The sequence below is a fragment of the Nomascus leucogenys genome, chromosome 19, assembly GCF_006542625.1.
Source record: "Nomascus leucogenys isolate Asia chromosome 19, Asia_NLE_v1, whole genome shotgun sequence".
Classification (NCBI taxonomy): domain Eukaryota; kingdom Metazoa; phylum Chordata; class Mammalia; order Primates; family Hylobatidae; genus Nomascus; species Nomascus leucogenys.
The window spans coordinates 76,606,194-76,632,751 of NC_044399.1; the positions used below are offsets into that span (position 1 = coordinate 76,606,194).

The window sequence follows — 26,558 nt, forward strand, 5'->3', positions numbered from 1 at the left end:
CTCTCCAGCTTTGAGATCTTGGGCGAGTTACTTTAACCTCCACTTCCTCATCTGTAAAGTGGGAACGATAGCAGTGCCCACCTTGTCAGGTTGCAGTGGAGGTTTAAGATGACGACTGATATAAAAAGCCCTTGGCTGGGCACGGTGGCTCAAGCCTGTAATCCCAGCACTTTGGGAGGCTGAGGTGGGCGGATCACCTGAGGTCAGGAGATCGAGACCATCCTGGCTAACACGGTGAAACCCCATCTCTACTAAAAATACAAAAATTTAGCCGGACGTGGTGGTGGGCACCTGTAGTCCCAGCTACTCGGGAGGCTGAGGCAGGAGAATGGCGTGAACCTGGGAGGTGGAGGTTGCTGTGAGCTGGGGTTGCGCCACTGCACTCCAGCCTGGGTGACAAGAGAGAATCTCTGTCTCAAATAAATAAAAATAAAAAGCCCTGAACATAGTGATGGTGACCACTGTTCTGTTCCATGAGACCCGATGGTTTCCTGAGGGCAGAGAAACTGCCTTTTCTCCTTGTGTCCTTCTTAACACATTCGGCAACCTCTTATTAGTAAATACTTGGCACTGTGTTTATTGAAAGAAAGAATGAATGGTTTGGATGCAGAGTTGAAGGCTTGGCGGGATTCCAGTGGGAAGAGGTTTGGAATTCCAAGCAGAAAGGTGAGTCTCATTGTTTATTGGTGCTGTCATCATAATTAAATGCCCTTACTTCAAAATATTGAGCAGCGCGGTCACTGAATGATACCCTGGAGAGGACGGGGGATTATGTGGCCACAGTCTTCTTTGACAGACAGGGAAACTGAGGCCCAGGGAGGAGGCGGTCAGTTGGCGGACCAGCCTCCAGATTCTCAGCCTCTGTGTGGCTGGGCCAGTCATATTTTTCTCTTTTTTTTTTTTGAGACAGAGTCTCGCTCTGTCACCCAGGCTGGAGTGCAGTGGCGCGATCTCGGCTCACTGCAAGCTCCGCCTCCCGGGTTGATGCCATTCTCCTGCCTCAGCTTCCCAAGTAGCTGGGACTACAGGTGCCTGCCACCACGCCCGGCTAATTTTTTTTTGTATTTTTTTAGTAGAGACGGGGTTTCACCGTGTTGGCCAGGAGGGTCTCGATCTCCTGACCTTGTGATCCACCCGCCTCGGCCTCCCAAAGTGCTGGGATTACAGGCGTGAGCCGCTGGGCCTGGCTGGGCCAGTCATATTTCTTGGCAGTTTTCCTGGCAGCCTTTAAAAGAAGTCCAACCAGTCATTGCCAAGTTTTGCTCTTAGAAAACGGATGAGGCCAGGCGCAATGTCTCACGCCTGTAATCCCAGCACTTTGGGAGGCCGAGGCGGGTAGATCACCTGAGGTCAGGAGTTCGAGACCAGCCTGACTAACATGGTGAAACCCCATCTCTACTAAAAAAAAATAAAAAATTAGCCGGGCGTGGTGGCACACGCCTGCAATCCCAGCTACTCGGCAGGCTGTGGCAGGAGAATTGCTTGAACCCGGGAGGCGGAGGTTGCAGTGAGCTGAGATCACGGCACTGCACTCCAGCCTGGGTGACAGAGCGAGACTCTGTCTCAGGAAAAAAAGAAAAAAAAAAAAAAAAGAGATGAGCGTGCTGAAAAGAGGGAAATACCACAGGCCCATCTTTCCCGTGTAAGTTTACATATCCCAGCCTCTAGAAAAGACCACTCTCCCCGTCGCAGGGGCTCGTTCCTGGCAGCAGAGCCGTTTTCCTGTGGAAGGGCTGGGGTCACGCCCGGGACGCGGGGCAGACCTCCTATGTGGAAGGCCTCAAGTGGCTGTAACCCAGGGCTGAAAAAACAAACATGTTACCTCACTGGACAACAGTTCAGGCTCTTAAGAGGGGGTTACCAGCGCTGAAATATGTGCAATGTAAAGAAAGGAATTCACAAAGGGCCAGGTGCTTCAATCTGGGAGTCTAGGCTGATGCGGCCCCTAACGGTAAAGAACCATTCCATCCGGATGACTTGGCAGCCACAGTATTTTTTCCTGTTGGGCCATCGGGGAAGCAGAGGACGCTCGTTATCCTGGGGCCTGTCCGGGCCGTTAGCCCCCTTCCCGAGTGGTGTTGAGAGACAGCTGTGACCTGAGTACGTGGCACTCGGCCCTGGGGCCTGGGGTCATGGGAATCAGCCCTGTTGCTCTGAGGAAGTCGCTGGAACCTGAGCAGGGAGGTTGAATATGGCCGAGTAGGAGAAAAACCAAAAGTTGGTGCAGGACAGCCCCGGACACATGCTTGGCCTGAGCCTGGAGAATTTGGAAGGGAGGCTGCTCACCTGACTCGAGAGATAATTTAGGTATTCCAAAACTTAGGAGTGGGAGGCGTTTCTTTTTTTTGGAGATAGAGTCTTGCTCTGTCACCAAGGCTGGAGCGCAATGGTGCAATCTCGGCTCACTGCAACCTCCACCTTCAAGGTTCAAGGGATTCTCCTGCTTCAGCCTCTCGAGTAGCTGGGACTAGAGACGTGCACCGCCACACCTGGCTAAGTTTTTTTGTATTTTTAGTAGAGACAGAATTTCACCATGTTGGCCAGGCTGGTCTCGAACTGCTGACCTCAGGTGATCCACCCACCTCGGCCTCCCAAAGTGCTTGGATGAGAGGCATGAGCCATGGTGCCTGGCCGGGAGTGAGAATCGTGTCTAATGCCAGTTATTCAGGAATCATTTTGGTGTGCTTTCAAGTACTTTGTGAAACCCAGCACAGGCCTCCTTGGAGTTGCGAGTTGCACTTTGCTAGACAGAGAGGAGCCGCAGCACGGAGCAGACGACCACGTGCGTGCACCATCATCCTCCTGCACCCATCACCCAGGCTGGGGTGCAGTGGCGCAGTCACGGCCGACTGCAGCCTCAACCTCTGGGCTCAAGCGATCCTCCCACCCCAGCCTCCTGAGTAGCTGGGACTACAGGCACGTGTCACCACGCCCAGCTAATTTTTAAATTTTTATTAGAGATGGGGGTCTCACTATGTTGCCCAGGCTGGTCTTGAACTCCTGGGCTCAAGCAATCCAAGTTCTGGGATGACAGATACGAGCCACTGTCTCACTCTGGACTCCTTAGAGAGGGGAGTGTGAATTCTCTGTGGAGTGATAAGTACAACTGTTGAGGGTATAGTTTGAACTTGACATAGGTTAATAAGGTTGGGCCTGGCTGGAGAATCCTAACAGGTTTATGCTGGGTGCGAGGAAGTTATAAAAATGTTTCTCCCGTTCCTTAGAGTTCGTCCTCAGGGGCATGGGGTGTGGGGCATCCGAGGTGCCTCGTCCTGCTTGTGGTGGGAGGGGGGTCATAGTCTTTTGTTTTTTTGAGACAGAATCTTGCTCTGTCACCCAGGCTGGAGTGAAGTGGTGCGATCTCAGCTCACTGCAACCTCCGCCTGCTGGGTTCGAGCGATTCTCCTGCCTCAGCCTCCCGAGTAGCTGGGATTACAGGCGTGTGCCACCACGCCGGCTAATTTTTGTATTTTTAGCAGAGACAGGGTTTCACCATGTTGGCCAGGCTGGTCTCAAACTCCTGACCTCAGGTGATCCGCCCGCCTCGGCCTCCCAAGGGTCATAGTCTTCCATTTGGACTTCAGGGAGCTACTCGGACATTCCCTGAGCTGGAGGGTTCCGTGATAACGATCCTCAGTCATGGCTTCTGTGGACTGAGCCCATCACTGGATTCCAGGGACCACCTTGAAGTGGTCTTCATGGCTCTGGCCTCGGTATTCACATCTGTAGCACGGGGTAGCCTAGAACCCGTCTGGGAACACCTTGTTACCTGCTTTTCATGTATTATCTCATTGCGTCTTCCATGAAGGAGAAGTAGGTCCTGGCTCTGCTGGCCGGCATTCCTCCCAGAGGGACGGGCAGCAGGAACCTTCACCTGGGGTTCCGTGGGTATTTCGGTGGGAAGGCCACAAGGGCAGCAGGGACCTGTCGTCCGTGGTACCTGCCAGGTTCCAACCTTGGTCTGTCTGACTCCAGCCCCCACAGTGTGACCTAAATTTTTTGCAACCCCTGGCCTTGTCCTGGCAGGAGGTGGGTAACTGTCATGAGTTTCTCAGACCACAAAAACCACAACCACCCCCCACCACAGAAAAGGAAACGCCCCTTCTTTCAGCGCTGGCCATGAGGGAGCGGTGGTGATGGATGGCTGACCGTGGAGAATTCTGCATTCCAGGGGACTGAGGTCAGGGCAGGCGGGAGCTGCGTGGCCCTGGTTTCCAGGACTCAGGCTCTGGTGCATTTTCGGGGAGGCTGAGCTCCCCCTCCCGGGTGCTCTCCGTCTACTGAGTGTGCCGAGCCCATTGCTTTCCTGCCTCCCGCCCTCTCTGCCCCTGCGGCTCTCCCAGGGAAATACCCACGGGACCCCAGGCGAAGGTTCCTGCTGCCCGCCCCTCTGGGAGGAATGCCGGCCCCACCCCCAGCCCTGCCCAGACTCATGCCTGAGGTTCTGCTGCTTTCATTCACTTCCATACATGGAAGTGGGGCTTGCCCGCCTCTGCCAGAGAGCGCCTGGATCAGGAGGTTTGTCTCCCCACAGCTGACAGACCCTCCCGCCCCCGCCCCTGCCCCCAGCTCGGATTTTAAAAATGTCCTGATTGAAAAAGACCCTGGCTTTACCCACATCATGTCTGCAAAAAGAGAGCGTGAGCATCTCAACAGAGAGGTCAGGCCGCAGAATTACCATCTAGTCCCTCTTGCAATGGTTGCAACGCCGGCCTCCAGCTGCGGCTGTGTTAGAAAGTTCTAAAGAGAAACTGTTCAGTCTTTTTTTTTCTTTTTCCGAGACGGAGTGTCACTCTGTCACCCAGGCTGGAGTGCAGTGGTGTGATCTCAACTCACTGCAACCTTTACCTCCCGGGTTCAATCGATTCTTGTGCCTCAGCCTCCCAAGTAGCTGGGCTTACAGGCGCCTGCTACCACGCCCGGCTAATTTTTGTATTTTTTTTTTTTTTTTTTTTAGTAGAGACGGGGTTTCACTATGTTGGCCAGGCTGGTTTAGAACTTCTAACCTCAAATGATCTGCCTGCCTCAGCCTCCCAAAGTGCTGGGATTAGAGGCGTGAGCCACCTCGCCCGGCCCAGATAACGTTTTTTTAAAGGATTTCTTTGGCTCTCTCAAGGAAGTGCTTTTTTTTTTTTTTTTTTTTTTTTTGAGACAACAGTCTCGCTCTGTTGCCCAGGCTAGAGTGCAGTGGCGCGATCTCGGCTCACTGCAACCTCTGCCTCCCGGGTTCATGCCATTCTCCTGCCTCAGCCTCCCGAGTAGCTGGGACTACAGGCACCCACCACCACGCCCAGCTAGTTTTTTTTTGTATTTTTAGAAGAGACGGGGTTTCACCGTGTTAGCCAGGATGGTCTCAATCTCCTGACCTCATGATCCGCCCGCCTCAGCCTCCCAGAGTGCTGGGATTCAGGCGTGAACCGCGCCTGGCCGGAAGTGCTTTTTATAATGCACAGTACTAGGGTTCTACCCGGTTTTGTCTGATTTTGTTTCATAAGCGATTGAGGATTGGACCTTGTACCAGTGAGACTTCCAGAAAGTCGGAGTTGACAGCAGCAGGTCCTAAAGTAGATTTAGGGAGGAATATGTCTTTCTTACAGAGCTGTCTTTACTGGTTTGGTGTGTCATTTGTTGGTCTTCTTGTGCCAAACGCTTCGCCATTTCGTCCGACTCTTTCCCCTGCTAACATCTTGGGAGCAGTGTTGGGTGTCCCACGGGGTTGTCTCCGTGGTCCTGCTCACGTCCGTCTACTTGGTGGTGTCCTCTGAGCCTCCTTATAGTGGAATCTGAGTTATTTTGAAGCCATAATTCAAGATTGTAAAATTCTAGAAGCACATGCCGAGCTCTGACTTTGCTTTTGGGGAACGGACGGGGGATGAAATGACTGTGCTAGCCCGGCCGTTTGCACCCCACCCACCCCTGAACACCAGATATAGAAAGTTCTAGAAGCACATGCCGAGCTCTGACTTTGCTTTTGGGGAACGGACAGGAATGAAATGACTGTGCTAGCCTGGCCGTTTGCACCCACCCACCCCTGAACACCAGATATAGAAAGTTCTAGAAGCACATGCTGAGCTCTGACTTTGCTTTTGGGGAATGGACGGGGGATGAAATGACTGTGCTAGCCCGGCCGTTTGCACCCACCCACCCCTGAACACCAGATATAGTTCCCTGCCTTGGATAAGATCTTAAAAATAAAACCAAGCCTTCGGGTCCTTTCTCATCAGGATTTATTTTAAGCTTGAAATAGCAAACCCTAAACTTCTTCATCTCTGTACCCACTCCCTTCCCCCACTGAATCCCTTTCTTGTATAAAAAGATTCTGAAATTCTTCCTTGATTCTTTCCTGCCTGGAGGGGAAAGGGGTGAACAGGCACCAGCTTTACTGCTGCAGCCCGTGATGTTGATCTGAATTCCTTCTCCTGCTCTTTTGCTAGTTAAAAGATTCCCTGCTGTGACCCATGGATGTGTATTCACAGGGCACTGAATTTGTAAGGTGGATGGAACTGCCTTCAGAGTTAAGGAGCTTCTTTTAAGCGATCTATTTTTTCCTTTTTTAAAAAATGATTTCTTAAGCATCAGGCTGTCTTCAGCCTACTAATTGTTTTGGCTCCAAGGAGGACCAGGACCTGGGGCTAATTGCTTCTGGCATTGACCGTCAGCGCCCCCCGAAGCTGCTGGCCAAATGGCTGTTACCAGAAGGTGCTCAGGCAGATGCTGAGGCTTTACAATGCACGGCGTCTTCCCACCCCAGCCCCAGCTGCTCCAGGCTGAGCCCAGTGGCTCTCCAGGTTCTCGGAGGTCCTCACCTGGCTGCCCTTTTCCAGACTGAGGCAGGGAGGTGGGTCCTAACAGAGGAGGCAGCGGGGAGAGGAGGAGGCCGCGGGGAGAGGAGGAGGCAGTGGGGAGACGAGGAGGCAGCGGGGAGAGGAGGAGGCAGCGGGGAGAGGAGGAGGCCGCGGGGAGAGGAGGAGGCCACGGGGAGAGGAGGAGGCAGCGGGGAGAGGAGGAGGCCACGGAGAGAGGAGGAGGCCACGGGGAGAGGAGGAGGCAGCGGGGAGAGGAGGAGGCCGCGGGGAGAGGAGGAGGCCGCGGGGAGAGGAGGAGGCCACGGGGAGAGGAGGAGGCCGTGCGGAGAGGAGGCCATGGGGAGAGGAGGAGGCTGCAGGGAGAGGAGGAGGCAGCGGGGAGAGGAGGAGGCAGCGGGGAGAGGAGGAGGTGGGGGGGAGAGGAGGAGGCAGCGGGGAGAGGAGGAGGCCAGCGGGGAGAGGAGGCCGCGGGGAGAGGAGGCCAGCGGGGAGAGGAGGTGGCCGCGGGGAGAGGAGGAGGCCGCGGGGAGAGGAGGAGGCCGTGCCTAGGCCCTGCTGTTTCCTCATGTCCTGGGATGTGGATTTAATATCATCTAGGGAATGCCGCCCTCAGCCTCCAAGCGCTGGGGCGGGCCGGGCCGAGGTGAGGCCCCGCGTTGGGACCCAGCTGTCTTAGGTTTTGCCTCAAGAGTTTGTTCCAAGTGAAGCACCAAGTGGTGGTTTTCAACCCTGGCTGATCTTCAGTTGCCTGGGAGCTTTTAAACATTCCTTTTCCCAGGCTGCTTGTTCACCGTCAGGTCCCCAGCACAGGGCCTGGCCTTGTACAGTTACGCAGCCGTCCCTCGGTGCCTGTGGGCGGATGGTCCCAGGGCTGCTCCTACCCCTCAGTACCCAAGTCCCATGATGCTAAAGTCGCTGATATAAAATAGCATTTACATGTAACCCGTGTACATCTGCAATTTACTTTATTATTTTCTTCTTTTTTTTCTGTTTGGTTTCCTTTGTTTTCTTTTTTACTTTATTATTTTATTTTATTTATTTATTTATTTATTTTTAAAGACAGAGTCTCTCTCTGTCACCCAGGCTGGAGTGCAGTGGCGCTATCTGGGCTCACTGCAAGGTCCGCCTTCCGGGTTCACGCCATCCTCCTGCCTCAGCCTCCCGAGTAGCTGGGACTACAGGCGCCCGCCACCACGTCCGGCTAATTTTTTGTATTTTTAGTAGAGACGGGGTTCCACCGTGTTAGCCAGGATGGTCTCCATCTCCTGACCTTGTGATCCGCCCGCCTCGGCCTCCCAAAGTGCTGGGATTACAGGCTTGAGCCACCGCGCCTGGCCTGAGATATTTTGATACAGGCACACAATGTGTAATCATCACATCAGGGTAAATGGGGTAATCCCGTATACTATAAATTACCTCTAGATTACTTATAATTCCTCATATAATGTATTATGAGTAATACCTAATACATCTAATACATTGCTATGTAAATAGTCATTATGCTGTGTTGTATTTTATTTTTTATTTGTATTTGTAAATTTTTTTAAAAATTACTTTTACTGATTTTTTTTTTTTTTTTTTGAGACAGTCTCTGTCACCCAGGCTGGAGTGCAGTGGTGCCATCTCTGCTCACTGCAACCTCCGCCTCCCGGGTTCAGGCAATTCTCCTATCTCAGCCTCCTGAGTAGCTGGGACTACAGGTGCACGCTGCCACATCTGGCTAATTTTTTTTTTTTTTTTTTTTTTTTTGTATTTCAGTAGAGACGGAGTTTCACCGTGTTGCCCAGACTGGTTTCGAACTCCTGAGCTCAGATAGTCAGCTTGCCTCGGCCTCCCAAAGTGCTAGGATTACAGGCGTGAGCCACCATGCCCGGCCCTTTTTTTTTTTGAGAGGAGCCTCACCCTGTTGCCCAGGCTGGAGTGCAGTGGCAGGATCTCGGCTCACTGCAACCTCTGCCTCCTGGGTTCAAGCAATTCCCCTGCCTCAGCCTCCCGAGTGGCTTGGATTACAGGCACGCACCACCACACCTGGCTAATTTTTTTTTTTTGAGACGGAGTCTTGCTCTGTCCCCCAGGCTGGAGTGCAGTGGCGCAATCTCGGCTCACTGCAAGCTCCGCCTCCCAGGTTCACGCCATTCTCCTGCCTCAGCCTCTCCGAGTAGCTGGGACTACAGGCACCCGCCAACACGCCCGGCTAATTTTTTTTTTTTGTATTTTTCGTAGAGACGGGGTTTCACCGTGTTAGCCAGGATGGTCTCGATCTCCTGACCTCGTGATCCGCCCACCTCAGCCTCCCAAAGTGCTGGGATTACAGGCGTGAGCCACCGCGCCCGGCCACACCTGGCTAATTTTTGTATTTTTAGTTGAGATGGGGTTTCACCTTGTTGGCCAGGCTGGTCTCGAATTCCTGGCCTCAAGTGATCTGCCCACCTCGGCCTCCTACATTGCTGGGATTACAGGTGTGAGCCACCACACCCAGCCCTGAATATTTTTGATCTGGGGTTAGTCGAATCCATGGACGCAGAACCTGTGGGTACAGAGGGCCCGTTGTCCGTAACTGTGTTAAATCAGCTCAGTGCCTGTGTAGCCCCATTATGTCTGCCCATAATGTTTAGGAAAGTGAGTCTTTTAGCCTCATTCACACGGAGTCCATCTCACATCAGCAGCTGCGTGTCCCGTCACGCTTGTGACCTCGAAGGCCCTGATGATGATTCCTGTGACGGTTTTTCAGCCACTGCTGTACGTGGGTTACTAGTGCTTTGTCATCTAGAACAGGGTTCGTAACCGAGGGGGACGCTGCCGGTGCATGATCACGACAAGCCTAGGAGTGAGAGGATGGTTTTCACTGAGTGGGGGGCTTGTGCCGGGCCCTGAGTGCTGGCGTGTATCGTCTCTCCTCACGCGGCCCCTGGAGGATGCACTGTGGGACCCGCTGGCTTTTCCGGTGGTGCTGCTGATACGTGGCTGAACCAGGATCTGCGCTCTGGCCCTGGAGCTGTGAACTGCCTGATAACCAGCCAAGGCTGCCACAGAAGGCTGCAACCTCCCCGTGCCAGGGACTGCAGTGGAGACGCCTTCTAAGCATTGCCTCATTTCATTCTCCCAAGGACTCTATGATGTTGGCGTGATCACCCCTATTTTCCAGGTGAGGACACTGAGGCCCAGCGATGCGGAGATGTGCTGGCGATCCCGTCAGTGGTACAGTCGCCCGCCGCGGTGGGTCGTCCCTCCAGAGTCGATTCTTTTTCCCTGTGAGGCGCCCAGGCTAATGGGGAGCGTGGTGTTGGGACGTTTGGGAAGCAAATGTCACCGCTGTCTTTTGGTGGGAACTTCTTAGCCAGGGCGTTAGTGGAGATGGTAACTCGAGCTCAGGTCTTGCGCATACTGACTACAGACTCTTGCAACAAGGAGAGTTTAGGAAAATGGTTCTGAAACCTCAGTAACTAGAAGAGACAGCCTTTGGCCGGGCGCGGTGGCTCACGCCTGTTATCCCAGCACTTTGGGAGGCCGAGGCGGGTGGATCACGAGGTCAAGAGATCAAGACCATCCTGGCCAACATGGTGGAACTCCGTCTCTACTAAAAATGCAAAAATTAGCTGGGTGTGATAGGGGGTGCCTGTAATCCCAGCTACTCAGGAGGCTGAGACAGGAGAATCGCTTGAACCCGGGAGGCGGAGCTTGCAGTGAGCGGAGATTGTGCCACTGCACTCCAGCCTGGGCGACAGTGTGAGACTCCATCTCAAAAAAAAAAGAGATAGTCTTCTGAACTTTCAAGCGCCTAGAATACATCAACTCCTTGTCTTTTAGTTACCCAGCTCCCCCCAACTCACTCTCTCTCCCTCTCCCTGTCCCTCTCCTTCTCCCTCTCTACCCCAGGGAGGGTCTCTGGCAGCCAAGAAAGAGCCTTTGTGTGGCCAAAAGGGTGAAAACAGCCAAGGTCCAGGACCCCGAGGACATTCCCAGTTTCCAGCCTGTGGTTTGCTGGCCTAACCTAAAGGCACGCCTGATTGGTGGGTTATCTCTGAACGATCAGCATTTCTGTGAAGGGCAGAATACTCTGGATTCAGGAGAGAGAGAAGCAGTGGAAGCTCCCCAGGCATTGGGCCTGCCTTTGGGCATCTCCACTGAACATTTATTATTTTGGGGCTAAAGATATGAAAACAGTCATACATTTAATATCCACCGACTTTGCGATGTTTAACATTTAACTCTGTCATCTGGGAAACTCTTTTTTTTTTTTTTTTGAGACGGAGTCTCACTCTCTCGCCCAGGCTGGAGTGCAGTGGCACGATCTTGGCTCACTGCAAGCTCTGCCTCCCGGGTTCATGCCATTCTCCTGCTTCAGCCTCCCGAGGAGCTGGGACTACAGGCGCTCGCCACCACGCCCGGCTAATTTTTTTCGTGTTTTTAGTAGAGACGGGGTTTCACCATGTTAGCCAGGATAGGGGAAACTCTTATCTATTCCCCAGGATTGTTTTTAAGACCCACTTGGGGGCAGGGCACAGTGGCTCACACTTGTAATCCCACTGCTTTAGGAGGCTGAGGCGCGTGGATCAACTGAGGTCAGGAGTTTGAGACCAGCCTGGCCAACATGGTGAAACCCCGTCTCTACCAAAAATACAAAAATTAGCCGGGCGTGGTGGCGGGCGCCTGTAGTCCCAGCTACTCGGGAGGCTGAGGCAGGAGAATCGCTTGAACCCGGGAAGCGGAGGTTACAGTGAGCCGAGACTGCGCCACTGCACTCCAGCCTGAGTGACAGAGCGAGACTCTGTCTCAAAAATAAAAAATAAAAAAGAGAAATACTTGCTGCTCACCATCCTCCATGCACTTGCGTGGCGTGTTGTTGATGACCGAGGCAACCCTTGTGAGAATTCTCCTCTGTGGAGCCCTTTTTAGAAAATCTGACCCCATTTTAGAAAAATCCATTTCCATTATGTACCCAATTTTCTCCTCTCAGTGTGTTTCACAGTTGGTAGGTGCCTTGTTATTGTTGGTTTTTAAATTTTCCCCCAGTGCGGCCCTCGCTTGAAAGAAAATGCTGACCCCATTGGCCACGATTTAACAATTTTTGACCTCTGCCCAACTTTTTCTGGATTTTTCTACCGGTTTAATTTCCAAGAGTGAGGGATACAAACTCACTGGAATCCCAAAACAAAGCTTGGTGTTTCCGAGGTGGAGATGAGGAAGGGGTTTCCTCCCCTTTCTGGTTCTCTCCGGCCTCCTCCTACTGGCTGGCTTGCTGGCTGAGGAACTTTTTCACAACTGAATGATTTGCCGGAGATGAGAGGAAAAAAAGGGCTGGTCCTTTGGAGCTATTTGCCACAAATAAACGAACAGAATCTACCATACATTTGCCCCTTTGCCATCTGCTCAGCTGAGTGAGCCCTCCTGTGGCTCCAAACCCAAAAGTGAGCAGGTGAGAGGGAGCCCCACGCTTGGTGAACGCAGCTCAGGACCTTTGCAGCCGACTGGGAAAACAGCTCCAGTTAGAGGCAGTCCTAGGACGGGGGTACGGACCTGCAGAAACCTTCAGCTTTGAAGTCAGAGAAGCGTATTTGATCTTGGAGTTTGGGGCCAATATGGACAAGACAGGAACAGGAGTCACCTGGATTGGAAGCTCTCATTATGGAAGCTTAATAAACAGGCTACGTAGCTGGTATTTTTTATTTTTTTATTTTTTTCTGAGACGGAGTTTCGCTCTTGTTTTCCAGGCTGGAGTGCAGTGGCGCCATCTCGGCTCATTGCAACCTCCGCCTCCTGGGTTCAAGCAGTTCTCCTGTCTCAGCTTCCTGAGTAGCTGGGATTACAGGCACCCGCCACCACACCCAGCTAAGTTTTTGTTATTTTTAGTATAATGGGGTTTCATCGTGTTGGCCAGGCTGGTCACAAACTCCTGACCTCAGGTGATCCACCCACCTCAGCCTTCCAAAGTGCTGGGATTACAGGCATGAGCCACCATGCCCAGCCAAATATTGTTATTTTTTTTTAGGAGAAGGATTGTCGAGTTAAACAACTTTTAAAAAACATTATTTTAAAAATTGTGGTAGAATATATATAACATAATTTACTCTCTTAACCATTTTTTTTCTTTTTTAGAGACGGAGTCATGCTCTGTCACTCAGGCTGGAGTTCAGTGGCGTGACCTCGGCTCACTGCAACCTCCACCTCCTGGGTTCAAGCAGTTCTCCTGTCTTAGCCCCCCGAGTCATAGCTGGGATTACAGGCGTGCACCACCATGCCCGGTTAATTTTTATATTTTTAGTAGAGACAGGGTTTCACCATGTTGGCCAGGCTGGTTTTGAACTCCTGTCCTCAAGTGATCCGCCAGCCTCAACCTCCCAAAGTGCTGGGATTACAGGCGTGAGCCACTGTGCCCGGCCCAGTAATATTCTTTTGAAGAAAGATATGATTTAATGACCAGGTGTTACTTATTTTCAGTATCTCAAGGCTGGGCAGAGTAACTTAGAAGGTTACAGCATCGGGGGAACAGACCTGCTTGAGGTCATCACTCGGGGCCTCTCTGGACCTTCCCTCTGTGACCTTAGAACCCTCTGGCCAGCCGACCTCCGTGGAGCCTCCTTTCCCTGTCGGTGACCTTTCTCTGGACGTCCTCGAACCTGGGTAGTTCACACAGAGCTGGGAGTCGGTTGCTCGCTGGGTAACTTCATGCAGGACAAGCACCTCAGCTGACAGATTTAAAGTTCACAAACATTTTAGTCGAGAGAGAGAATGATGATGCCTGCGCAGGAGCTAACCTTAATATTTACCTTAAGAAACTGACGGTTATTTTAAAATGATGAAGTATGTTGGTGCAGGGAAGGGAGGAGGGTCTGGTGCCTGGCCACCCCACTGGAAATCCAGGGAGGCGTGCTGTGAATTCAAATCCAGGGGGGGCATGCTGTGAATTCAAATCCAGTGAGGCGTGCTGGGAATTCATGGCTGCACCCTGGAATCTTGTTCACTGGAAATCCAGGGAGGCGTGCAGTGAATTCAAATCCAGGGAGGCGTGCGGTGAATTCATGGCTGCACCCTGGAATCTTGTTCACTGTAAATCCAGGGAGGTGTGCTGTGAATTCATGGCTGCGTCCTGGAATCTTGTTCACTGGAAATCCAGGGAGGCGTGCAGTGAATTCATGGCTGCGTCCTGGAAATTCCAGGCTGCGTAATTCATGGTTGAATCTTTTTTTTTTTTTTTTTTTTTGAGACGGAGTCTCGCTCTGTCGCCCAGGCTGGAGTGCAGTGGCACCATCTCGGCTCACTGCAAGCTCCGCCTCCCGGGTTCACGCCATTCTCCTGCCTCAGCCTCTCCGAGTAGCTGGGACTACAGGCGCCCGCCACCACGCCCGGCTAATTTTTTGTATTTTTAGTAGAGACGGGGTTTCACCGTGGTCTGGATCTCCTGACCTCAGGATCCGCCCGCCTCGGCCTCCCAAAGTGCTGGGATTACAAGCGTGAGCCACCGCGCCCGGCCTGCACCCTGGAATCTTGTTTTTAAGGGTCCTGCAAAGCCCCTGGGCTGTTGTGAAATGAGGCAAGCTATCAGTACCTGGTCCTGAGTGGTGAAAGGGTCTGGGTGATGTCTTCGTTAGGGGCTTTTGACCTCGGTGGAATTGATTTTTAACAGAGACGTTGCGTTTTGAAGTTGCCCGCTGCACTTTTTCCTTCTTTTTACCAAAACATCTATTGGGATAGTTTCCTCTTTAAAAGTAATATTGAGGCGAGGCCAGGTGCAATGGCTCACGCCCGTAACCCCAGCACTTAAGGAGACAGAGATAGGAAGACAGCTTGAGCCCAGGAGTTCGAGACCTGCCTAGGCAACATAGCGAGACCCTATAATCCACAGAAAGGGGGAAAAAGAGACCAAAAAAAAGTAATATTGAGGCCAGGTGCAATGGCTCACGCCTGTACTCCCAGCATTTAAGGAGACAGAGATAGGAAGACAGCTTGCGCCCAGGATTTCGAGACCTGCCTAGGCAACATAGCGAGACCCTATAATCCACAGAAAGGGGAAAAAAGAGACAAAAAAAAAAAAAAAAGTAATGTTGAGGCCAGGTGCAGTGGCTCACGCCTGTAATCCCAGCACTTTGGGAGGCAGAAGTGGGAGGATCACTTGAGGCCAGGAGTTCGAGACCAGCCTGGGGAACATACTGAGACCGCCCGCCCATCTCTACCAAAAAAATACAAAAATTAGCTGGACGTGGTGGCCTGTGCCTGTGGTCCTGGCTACTCAGGAGGCTGAGGTGGGAGGATCACTCGATCCCAGGAGTTTGAGGCTGCAGTGAGCTATAATCACACCACTGCAGTCCAGCCTGGACGACAGCAAAAAAAGTAAGAAAAAAACGGTAATACTGGAAGCGGGAGTTGAATGCATTCTCTCTCCCTGACTGCAGGGCCCGCGATAGTGGTGCTCGTGCCTGCAAATTATATTTTTTAAAAAGTAATATTGGATCATTGAATACAAAAAAAGCATATGGGGGATCAGTCTCCTGCAGACCCCCTAGCTAGAAGTGTCGCTGTTCTGACATCATAAGGCAGCCTTATCTTTTTCTGTGTAGGCACATACATGTGTGTCTTACACACTTAGGATGTATTTTGAGTGTATTTTCATGTAAGAATGTATTCTTTAAAAAGATGATCTCTGGCCAGGCACAGTGGCTCACACCTGTAATCCCAGCACTGTGGAAGGCCAAGGTGGGAGGATCACCTGAGGTCAGGAGTTTGAGACCAGCTTGGGTAATATGGTGAAACCCCATCTCTACTAAAAATATAAAAATTAATCAGGCGTGGTGGTGGGCACCTGTAATCCCAGCTACTCGGGAGGATGAGGCAGGAGAATCACTTGAACCTGCGAGGCAGAGATTGCAGTGAGCCGAGATGGCACCATTGCACTCCAGCCTGGGTGACGAGTGAAACTCTGTCTCAAAAAAAAAAAAGAAAAAGCTGATTTCTACTAGCTACGTGGTATTTTGCTGTATCTATCTGTCTGTCTATGTGTATATATGTACCATACTTAATTTAACAGTTTCCAGTTTCCTATGATAGGAAATGTAGGTCAGTTCCAAATTTTGCTGGAATAACCAGTGCTGTTATAAACTTGTTTTTATATTCTTCTCTGTGCATATCTTTGGTGGTTCTCTTAGGATAAATTCCTAGAAGAAGAATTGCTAGGTCAAAGATTCCATTATATTTTTAGCTCTCATTTTCCTTTCATTTGTTTCCTTCCTTCCTTCCTTCCTTCCTTCCTTCCTTCCTTCCTTCCTTCCTTCCTTCTTTCTCTCTCTCTCTCTTTCCCCTCTCTCTCTCTCTCTCTCTCTTTCTCTCTTTCTTAGACGGAGTCTCGCCCTTGTTGCCCAGGCTGGAGTGCAGTGGTGACATCTCGGCTCACTGCAGTCTCTGCCTCCCGGGTTCACGCCAGTCTCCTGCCTCAGCGTCCCGTGTAGCTGGGATTACAGGCGCCCGCCACCACACCCAGCTAATTTTTAGTAGAGACGGGGTTTTGCCATGTTGGCCAGGCTGGTCTTGAACCCCTGACCTCAAGTGATCCACCCGCCTTGGCTTCCCAAAGTGCTGGGATTACAGGTGTGAGCCACCGCGCCCAGCCTGTTCTGTTCTTAATTTTATCTTCTTTTTCATCATTTTTCTTTTGATTTTGTCTGTTTTCTTTCTTTTTGTTTTGTTTTTTGAGACAGTGTCTCACTCTGTCGCCCAGGCTGGAGTGGCAGTGGCGCGATCTTGGCTCGCTGCAACCTCCATCTCACTGGTTCAAGTGATTCTCCTGCCTCCGCCCCCGAGTAGCTGGGACTACAGGTGCTCGCCACTAAGCCCGGCTAACTTTTGTATTTTTTTAGTAGAGACGGGGGTTTTGCCATGTTGGCCAGGCTGGTCTCGAACTCCTGACCTCATGATCCACCAGCCTCAGCCTCCCAAAGTGTCGGGATTACAGGCGTGAGCCGCTACGCCCGGCCAGGCTCGGGACCTTTTCTTGGGCTCAGCCTTCGCGCTAGCTGTGAGCTGTGTTTGTGGCCAGCTCACCTGCTGTCGTATCAGGGCAAGCTCTTGCCGCCTGCTCTAGATCTAACTGCCGCCCTGGGCTTCCCATCACCCCATGCTTTTCAAAAACTGCTTTCTGGAGCAGTAAAACAGTCCAAGTGGAAGGTTTGTTCCTCTCTGGCCTCTTCTGTCCTCTGACCCTGACCCCTCCAAATAGGCGTTCACGGGGTTCTCCCGGGGCCTCTGTCCCTTAACCTCTGTGTATTTGCTGCTACGCAGAAGGCCATTGCAAGGTTGGCCTTGGTGGGTTTTCAAATGTGGTCCCAGCTGCAGCCATTCCTCTCCCTTCCTGTCCTTGTACCAAAAGCAGAAACCTTCTGAGTTCTTCTTTAGCGATGGCCCCTGCGCCGTGTGGCTCCTGTGGCCTTTCCGCTGGGCGCAGCGTTTTTCTTCCCTCGTGGCCGCTGAGCACTGCTCTGGCCTATGTGACTTCAAAGCCATTCCCCCAGAGGTAGCTGTCCTTAAACTAAAACTGAAACGAAAGACATTTCTGAGCTCCTTAAAAAATAATCATCATCATCGAACGCCCCGTGGATTCTCCGCTTTTCATGTGGTTCCCAGCGTCCCCCTGACAGCGTGACCTGTTGAGGGCTGCCAGCTCGAATGCCTTTGATGTCTGTCTCCAGGATACTTCCCTGGAATCTGTGCAGAAAAGAGTGAAATTGGAGTGAGTGTGTGTGTTGGGGAGGGCGGTGGGGGGACCCCAGGAACTTTGGGGGTGTGTTCTGAAGGAAACGAGCTTGAACCGGCAATAGCCTCGGAGAAGTGTGCGTTCCTCTCGATGACGGAGAGTTTCAGCTTTTCTCTCCTTTTCTCCCTCCCCACCTGTTTTCCTGGAAGCTGCCGCTTTGGTTCTCACTGTGTGCGATCACCGCGGAGCCCTCTTCTCCAGGTGTGTTCCTTGTGTCCTGAGTTCTCAAGCAGCCTTGTGGGTCCCTGTTGGAAGCTGATTCCTTCCGTTTCCTCTGGCCGCTTCCCTCTTGGACTCCTGGGCTCTTCTTTCTTGCCCTGCACCTTGCCCCCCACCCACCTTTTTCTTCCTTAAGAAAAAATGCACCCAGCACTTTGGGAGGCCGAGGCGGGCGGATCACCTCAGGTCAGGAGTTCGAGACCAGCCTGGCCAACATGATGAAACCCCGTCTCTACTAAAAATACAAAAAAATCAGCTGGGCGTGGTGGTGGGCGCCTGTAATCCCAGCCACTCAGGACACCAAGGTGGGAGGGTTGCTTGAGCCCGGGAGGCGAAGGCTGCAGTAAAGGCTGCAGAGTCTCACTGTGTCACCCAGGCTGGAATGCGGTTGTGCAATCTCGGCCCACTACAACCTCCGCCTCCTGGGGTCAAGCTGATCCTCCCACGTCAGCCTCCCAAAGTGCTGGGATTACAGGCGTGAGCCACCGTACCCGGCCTTTCTGTCTCTTTTCTATCAGTAGGTGTTGTGATGGTGAACACAGCCCTGCCTTTTCTGGGACACTCCCAGTTTTAGGTCATTTTAACTTTTTCAGTAAAGGTGAGTTTATATGGGGAAGTGTGACTTCACTGTAATGACTTTGTAAAGTATCTCGCATGCATTTGCAAGTTAGAAAAGAAATCCGTTATAAATCCATGGATTCTGAAAACTGGTGCCGCCGACAGCTCTGATGCCCCCATTTTAGCCAGACATCGTAGCATCCTTTTTTTCCTCACTGTTTGCACAGCCAGAATTTGGCACTCCAGACCTGAGGCAGGCCGACACACCTCACCCTTCTCTCCTGCCCTTCCTCTAAGTCCAGTTTTTCCACAGCAGAATCCTGCTTTCAGGTCACTTTTGGGGACCAGAAGGTGTGGAAGGAGGGAATCGTCGAGCCGGGTGGTGGCAGCACGCGGTGTGTGCACTCACAGGACGGGCTTGACCTGGGCAGATGCCAGCCGGATTGTGTGTGATGCACACTCACCACCTCACCCTGGACACTCACCAGGGCACCTGTCACTGCAGTGCCTCAGAGGGAGGGCAGCCCTTCTGCCCCACGGGAGAAGAACACAAAGCAAAACCAAAGGCTTTGTCGCAGGGAACGTTTCTGGTCTAACAACAGGAGGTTGCTTCCACCAAGCCTCACGGCATTGAGCCCGATGGCGTGTCTTGAGTCTATAGGTTGAATCGAGTGGCCTGTTGGTGAGAGGGACACACTCCAGTCATCCTTTGGAGGACAATCAATGGAAGCACAGGCAAGAGCTGCAGGGTTTTTTTTTTTTTTTTTTTTTTGAGATGGAGTCTCGCTTTGTTGCCCAGGCTGGAGTGCAATGGCACGCTCTTGGCTCACTGCAACCTCTGCCTCCCGGGTTCAAGCGATTCTCCTGCCTCAGCCTCCCGAGTAGCTGGGATTACAAGCATGCGCCCCACACGCAGCTAATTTTGTATTTTCAGTAGAGACGGGGTTTCACCATGTTGGTCAGGCTGGTCTTGAACTCCTGACCTCAGGTGATCCACCCGCCTCCGCCTCCCAAAGTGCCGGGATTACAGGCGTGAGCCACCACGCCTGGCCTAGGCTGCTGGTTTTATTCCAGGCAAGGATGTGGCTGGCATGGTATCTAATGGCGTGTTATGAAAGCTGGCTTTGTTCTGCAGGACGGCAACTGTCAATACCCGCGTGAATAGCAGGCTCTCCCAGCTCTCAGAGCAAGCTCCTTCTGTGATTCCTGGGCGTGTTCTGCAGAGCTCAGGGTCTTAGATACAGTAGGCGCTCAGTAAACATGTGGGGAATGAATGAGCGCAGAGCTCATTGATCAGAGCGCGTGTTTGTTGCAGCCGCCAGCACATCCTAAAGCTGGATCCTGAAGTGTCTTGGTCTTTCCCTACAACCTTGCCAGACCTTTAAGCATCATCTTGTCCCGCTGGCTGTGACCCAGCGGAAGCCTCCCACTTCTCAGTGTTCTTCAGCTGGGGGGTTTCTGGCCGTCACACAGACCACATGATATAGGAGGTGGGGGTTTTGTGCCAGAGGATTCCCAGATACGAAGGAATTGGAGCAGAGTCCTGCGGCCGTTTAAAGAGCACAGCAAGGCCGGGCGCTGTGGCTCACGTCTGTAATTCCAGCACTTTGGGAGGCCGAGGTGGGCAGATCACCTGAGGCCAGGAGTTCGAGACCAGCCTGGCCAACATGGTAAAACCCTGTCTCTACTAAAAATACAAAGATTATCTGGGCGTGGTGGTGTGTGCCCCTGTGATCCCAGCTACTCAGGAGGCTGAGGCAGGAGAATCACTTGAACCTGGGTGGTGGAGGCTGCAGTGAGCCGAGATCACACCACTGCACTCCAGCCTGGGAGACAGGGTGAGAGACCCCATCTCAAAAAACAATAAATAAATTTAAAAAAAAAAGAGCACAGCAAAATGATGCAATGATGAGTGGCAGCAAGTGAAGGCTCTGTCCAGATAGTCCGTGTGGGATTGGACTAAAAGAATGTTCTTTCTTTTTTTTTTTTTTTGAGATGGCATCTCACTCTGTCACCCAGGCTGTAGTGAAATGGCATGATCAAGGCTCACTGCAACCTCTGCCTCCCGGGTTCAAGTGATTCTCCTACCTCAGCCTCCCAAGTAGCTGGGATTACAGGCACCTGCCACCATGCCCAGCTAATTTTTGTATTTCTAGTAGAGACGGGGTTTCACCGTGTTGGCCAGGCTGGTCCCGAACTCCTGACCTCAAGTGATCCGCCCACCTTGGCCTCCCAAAGTGCTGGAATTACAGGCATGAGCCACTGTGCCCGGCTGAGAATTTGGGCTGGAATTTGGCCAGACTTGGGATTTTTTTCTTTTCTTTTTTTTTTTTTTTGAGACGGGGTCTCTCTCTGTCGCCCAGGCTGGAGTGCAGTGGCGCCATTTCGGCTCACTGCAAGCTCCGCCTCCCGGGTTCATGCCATTCTCCTGCCTCAGCCTCTTGAGTAGCTGGGACTACAGGCGCCCGCCACCACGCCCGGCTAATTTTCTGTATTTTTACTAGAGACGGGGTTTCACCGTGTTAGACAGGATGGTCTCGATCTTCTGACCTCGTGACCGCCCACCTTGGCCTCCCAAAGTGCTGGGATTACAGGCGTGAGCCACCGTGCCTGGCCAAGACTTCGGATTTTCTTGACTGTAAGTCACCAATTCAGCATCTTTTCCAGAAGTGACTTTCTATACTTGTCTTAATTCCAGAAGTAAGTTTTCTTCTTCTTGTACTTTTTTTTTTTTTTTTTTTGAGACGCAGTCTCGTTCTGTCGCCCAGGCTGGAGTGAAGTGGCGTGATCTTGGCTCACTGCAAGCTCTGTCTCCTGGGTTCACACCATTCTCCTGCCTCAGCCTCCCCAGTAGCTGGGACCACAGGCACCTGCCACCACGCCCGGCTAATTTTTTTGTATTTTTAGTAGAGACGGGGTTTCACTGTGTTGGCCAGGATGGTCTGGATCTCATGACCTCGTGATCCACCCACCTTGGCCTCCCAAAGTGCTGGGATTACAGGCGTGCGCCACCGCGACCAGCCTTCTTATTGTACTTTCTAAATTTCCCCATAGTCTGAATGTATGACTTTTATAATCATAAAGTGAAAAATAAAATGCGTTTTTAAAAATTAATTGAAGTTCGAGAACATTGTGTCATTTGTTTTAAATCACATAGCGAGGCATGCCACCCCTGTTTCCCCTCCTGTTTATTTTTCAATTAATAAAAGGCAAGGGATGTTTGTGCTTGAGGCTTGAGGACCTTGGCTGCTTGTATTGGAATCCGTGAATTCAGTCCAAATTGATAAGTGTTCTGGTATTTGTGGAGGCTTTTTATTTATTTTATAAAAACCAGCTTACACGAAGGCACATTTCTAAAGCTGACCACGTAGGTTTCAGGATAAACAGCTTTCTAGTTAGTGCTTCGTGAATAATACGGATATGGATTTACTGGAGGTGTCTTGAATGTGTTCTTAATGCATTGTTTTAAGTTAGTGGGAGGCCAAGATGAAAGGGGGAATTTCAAGATAAGCCCTGTGAGTCATTTGGTGTTGCAGTGGGGAGTTGAGAGGGATGGGATTTGCCTTGGCATTCATGCAGAGTCTTGGTGCAGAAAGTGTGTATCCAAGCAGAAGGCGGCCTGGGCTTGTTGGAGTCAAGGGGCCCTCATTTTGGCTGGGATTTGGGAAGTGAGCACGTGGTGAGTCTAATATTAGAAAACCAGTTCTTCCCCTTCCCCCACCCCCATCCTGCAGGCTTTTCTGTCCGTGTCGCGATGTGTGCCTGGAGTCTCTCCCGCTCCTGTCTCTGTGAGCATTCTTTTAATTTACTTCTCAGCTGCCTATCTTTCTACTAATCAGATTTCCTCCTCTGGCCAAGCTCTTCTCCCAAAGGCCTCACCTTCGTCTTAAGCTGCCTTGCACCGGTTAGATGGTTCTGTGTTTCAGAGGCGGACGTTGGCTTCTGTAAGTGGTAACTGCAAATCTGGAGTACGGAATCACATCGGATCCACATGAGTTTTCTATTCCGTGGTTGGTTGTGTCGTTTCTTGCTTTCTGGAACCTCTCGGGACTATTTCGCCCACTTGGGAGCTTCAGGCACAACCTTTGATGTTAGTGGGAAGGGATATTACAAGTGGTCGTGACAACTGAAAGTGAGCAGGTTCAAGAGGATGGGCTGGGCCGGGTGCCGGGGCTCACTCCTTAATCCCAGCACTGTGGGAGGCCGAGGCGGGTGGATCACCTGAGGTCAGGAGTTCGAGACCAGCCTGGCCAACATGGAGAAACCTCATCTCTACTTAAAATACAAACGTTAGCCTGGCATGGTGGTGGACGCACATGACTTATGCAAAGCCGGCCACGACAAGGCACTCCCCACCCACTCAGCTGCTTGTCCAGGGACCACACAGCCCACTCGCTGCCCACTGATGGCAAAAGTTGGTGCCTCTCAGAAGCCTCTTCCTGTGATGGGTCCTTGCTGCTGACCCCACTAGAGCTCACACAGGGCAGGGGCCCAGAACCTGGGGAAACTAGCCCTGGAGATCCTTTAAAATGCCCGTGTTTTCCTAGAAGGGGCTCAGGCCTTCCTCTGAAGCTGCCTTGATGGATAGTTAACACCTGGCTGAGGAGAGGACGACTGGACGACTGCGCCCAAAGCTGCCTCAGAGTCGTGTTTTGCTGAAGACCTGCGGTTTCCAAACTGAAGAATGACCAGAAGGGCTTGTTAAACGCAGATTCCTGGGCCCCATCCCAGAGTTTTTTGACTTGGTAGGTCCAGGCTGGGGCCCAACAGTTTGCAATTCTAGCAACAGTTCCCAGGCGACCCCGAAGCCGTATGTCCAGGGATCAGAGTTTAGGAACCGCTGCCTAGGACCAAAACAAGACCGGTTTGGGTCGGTAGCTGGGCAGGTAGACAGACTCCTCATATCAGCTTTGCCTTAGCCTTTTTTCCAGGCTTCCAAATAATTAAACATTTCTAAAATCGTTCATTTTATTTTATTTTTGAGATAGGGTCTCTCTCTGTTGCCCAGGCTAGAGTGCAGTGGTACTATCTCAGCTCAATGCAGCCTCCTTCTCCCAGGTTTAAGCGATTCTCCTGCCTCAGCCTCCCCATTAGCTGGGATTATAGGCACCCACCACCACATCTGGCTAATTTTTGTATTTTTAGTAGAGACGGGGTTTCATCATGTTGGCCAGGCTGATCTCCTGGCCTCGAGTGATCCACCCGCCTTGGCCTCCCAAAGTGCTGGGATTACAGGTGTGAGCCACTGTGCCAGGCCAAAAATATTTTTTTAAATAAATAACATATGCCTATGGCGAAAACAAAATCAAGTAGTACACATAGGCTTGTTATATGATGTCATCTTTCTTGCTTTTTTTTTTTTTGAGACAGGGCCTCACTCTGTCACCAGGCTGGAGGGCAGTGGTGCAATCTCCCCTCACTACAACCTCCGTCTCCCAGGTTTAAGCATTTCTTCTGCCTCGGCCTCTCCAGTAGCTGAGATTACAGGCACACACCACCACACCTGGCTAATTTTTTTTTTAGGTGGAGACTCGCTCTGTCACCCAGGCTGGAGTGCAGTGGCGCGATCTTAGCTCACTGCAGCCTCGACTTACTAGGCTCAGGCAGTTCTCCCACCTCAGCCTCCTGCGTCGTTGGGACTCCAGGCGCGCAACACCACAGGCGAACTTCAACATTATGTGTTCATTTCCACTAGGCTAGAGATCGATTTAGCTCCCTTAAGAGCAAACTCACCAGCCGGGTGCGGTGGCTCACACCTGTAATCCCAGCACTTTGGGAGGCCGAGTCGGGCGGATCACGAGGTCAGGAGTTCGAGACCAGCCTGACCGACATGGTGAAACCCCGTCTCTACTAAAAATACAAAATTAGCCGGGCGTGGTGGCGGGTGCCTGTAGTCCCAGCTACTCAGGAGGCTGAGGCAGGAGAATCGCTTGAACGTGGGAGGTGGAGGTTGCAGTGAGCCGAGATCGCACCATTACACTCCAGCCTGGGCCACAAGAGCGAGATTCTGTCTCAAAAAAAAAAAGCAAACTCAACTTTCTTTGTCTTCTTGATACATCACCATTTACAGTTTTCCTGGTTACACTTTTAGCATTTAATAACATGTTTGTGCCTTTAATCCTTACCCTTCAATACGGCTTTGGGAACGTTGGTGTCTCTCTATCCTGCCCATCAGGTCTCTGCACTTCCTTCCTGTTTTTTGTACCTTTTGCCTTGTCAAGGTTGTATTTACACTGTGTTGTGTAACTGCGATTCATGCTTTGTGTGTAGTTGAAAATCAGCCAGTCAATCAATAGGGGCATTGTCGTGTCTGTAAATATTGTTTGCAGCAGGTTCCAGTGGTATATTATGATGACATTTTTTGTACAGCTTTTCATTTTTTCCTCAAGTTTCTAGCTCCCTTTTTCCTCCTTGTGTTACCTCAGTCCCCAGAAGTCTCAATCCAATCAGGTAGTTTAATGAGTACCAACCCCCTTTTTGTTTTTTTTTTTTGAGATCGAAAGTTTTTTTGCTCTGTCACCCAGGCTGGAATGCAATGGCACGATCTCAACTCACTGGCAACCTCCGCCTCCCGGCTTCAAGTGATTCTTCTGCCTCAGCCTGCTGAGTAGCTGAGATTACAGGTATCCGCCATCACACCGGCTAATTTTTGTATTTTTAGTAAAGACGGGGTTTCGCCATCTTGGCCAGGCTGGTTTTGGACTCTTGCCTGCCTCAGTCTCCCGTAGTGCTGGGATTACAGGTGTGAGCCACTGCACCCAGCCTGAGCCCCTTTTTAACTTGGAGATCCCCCTTTCCTGGGATTTCCAGTCTTCCTCCATTCCAGACACGTGGTTCTCTGGGTCGGCTACACAGCTGTCATCCCGGAACTTTCCTTCGGTACTTTCCTGAGTTGGATTTTATTCTAACCCCCGTCATTGATTGATTCCAAAGTTGTTTTTTTTTTTTTTTCCTGTAGCTCAGATACCAGTTAGATGTGTCACCAAGGAGATCTTAAAGGGCAAACTGCATTTTCGAGAGCAGAGCTTTAAAATTTAGTATGAGTTCAACAGGTTACGGGTAAATGGGAATCAGCTGTCTTTGGATTAAACACTACTACACAGTTTTTTTAAGAAGATTAAAAACGGAAGAGAAGCAAGGATTCCAAACGCTCTTTCCAGAGCAGCCCAGCTGCTTTGCAATCTGGACTTGAACCTCCTCCGGTTGGGTCAGTCTGGAATCAGAGCCGCCTCCAGGGATTGAGGGATGCGTGGTAGGTGTGGTGGGAAATGCTAAGCTAAGGTTGAACTCAAGCCCTGAGTTGAAATCCTGGTTTTAGTTCCTGTTAGCTGGTTGATCTCCCTTCTATTATGGACAATAAGCCCAGCCTTCCTGGAATATTGGGAAGATTGAATAAACCAGAGGGTAGGAGGGCACACCGGAAAACTGGGATGTTGTTTACAGACAGGTTGTCATTGTGAAGCTGTGATCAGATGTTGGATCTTGCTACAGGATTTAAACCTGCAAAAGCTGTAAGTGAAGACCGAGCTGTAGTTTCGTGCACAATCAAACAAAACGTGTAGCCAATTGGACACATTTAATAACGTGAACCAGTGTTTTCCTGCAGGAGTCACCAACTCAAATGCCAGTAGAGGGCCAGGCAGGTGAAGTGAGTGGTCCGGGCCAGGTGGGGGTGGGGGGGGGGCGACAGAGTGGAGGGCCGCAGCCAGCCCTCGGGGAAAGCCGGCACTCACCTCCAGCTGCTTGTTGCCGTAATGAAGGCCGACGGTGCCAGCTCTTCTGATTTTTCAAGCTAACAATCTGGGTTTTTATGTGAAGCTAGTTAAGTTTTACATGCTGTTAGCCAGTTAAAATTTTTCTTAACATTGGGCAAAGCCAAACAAAGCACATATGCCGTTCACTAATTTAAGGCCTCGGCTTTACTCTGTGGGAATTAAGTGTGAATTGCAAACAGTTCCCAAAAGTTATGATGAGTGTTGCATTTATACAGCTGATTACAGCGTTTAGGCCATTTGCTCATCTGCTGGTCTTCTTGATATCTGCACATGTGAGTGATATTCTCCAATATCTTTTATTTACTTAATTATTTTTTGAGACAGAGTCTCACTCTGTCACCCAGGCTGGAGCGCAGTGGCACGATCTCGGCTCACTACAAACTCCGCCTCCCGGGTTCAAGCGATTCTCCCTCCTCAGCCTCCTGAGTAGCTGAGATTACAGGTGCCCGCCACCACGCC

At 51.3% G+C, this 26,558-nt stretch overlaps 1 protein-coding gene across 1 annotated transcript in view; it reads left to right on the forward strand.

The window, feature by feature from the left end:
* NXN (nucleoredoxin) overlaps positions 1-26,558 on the forward strand; it is a 188,608-nt gene that overhangs the window by 19,664 nt on the left and 142,386 nt on the right. The window lies entirely within an intron of this gene.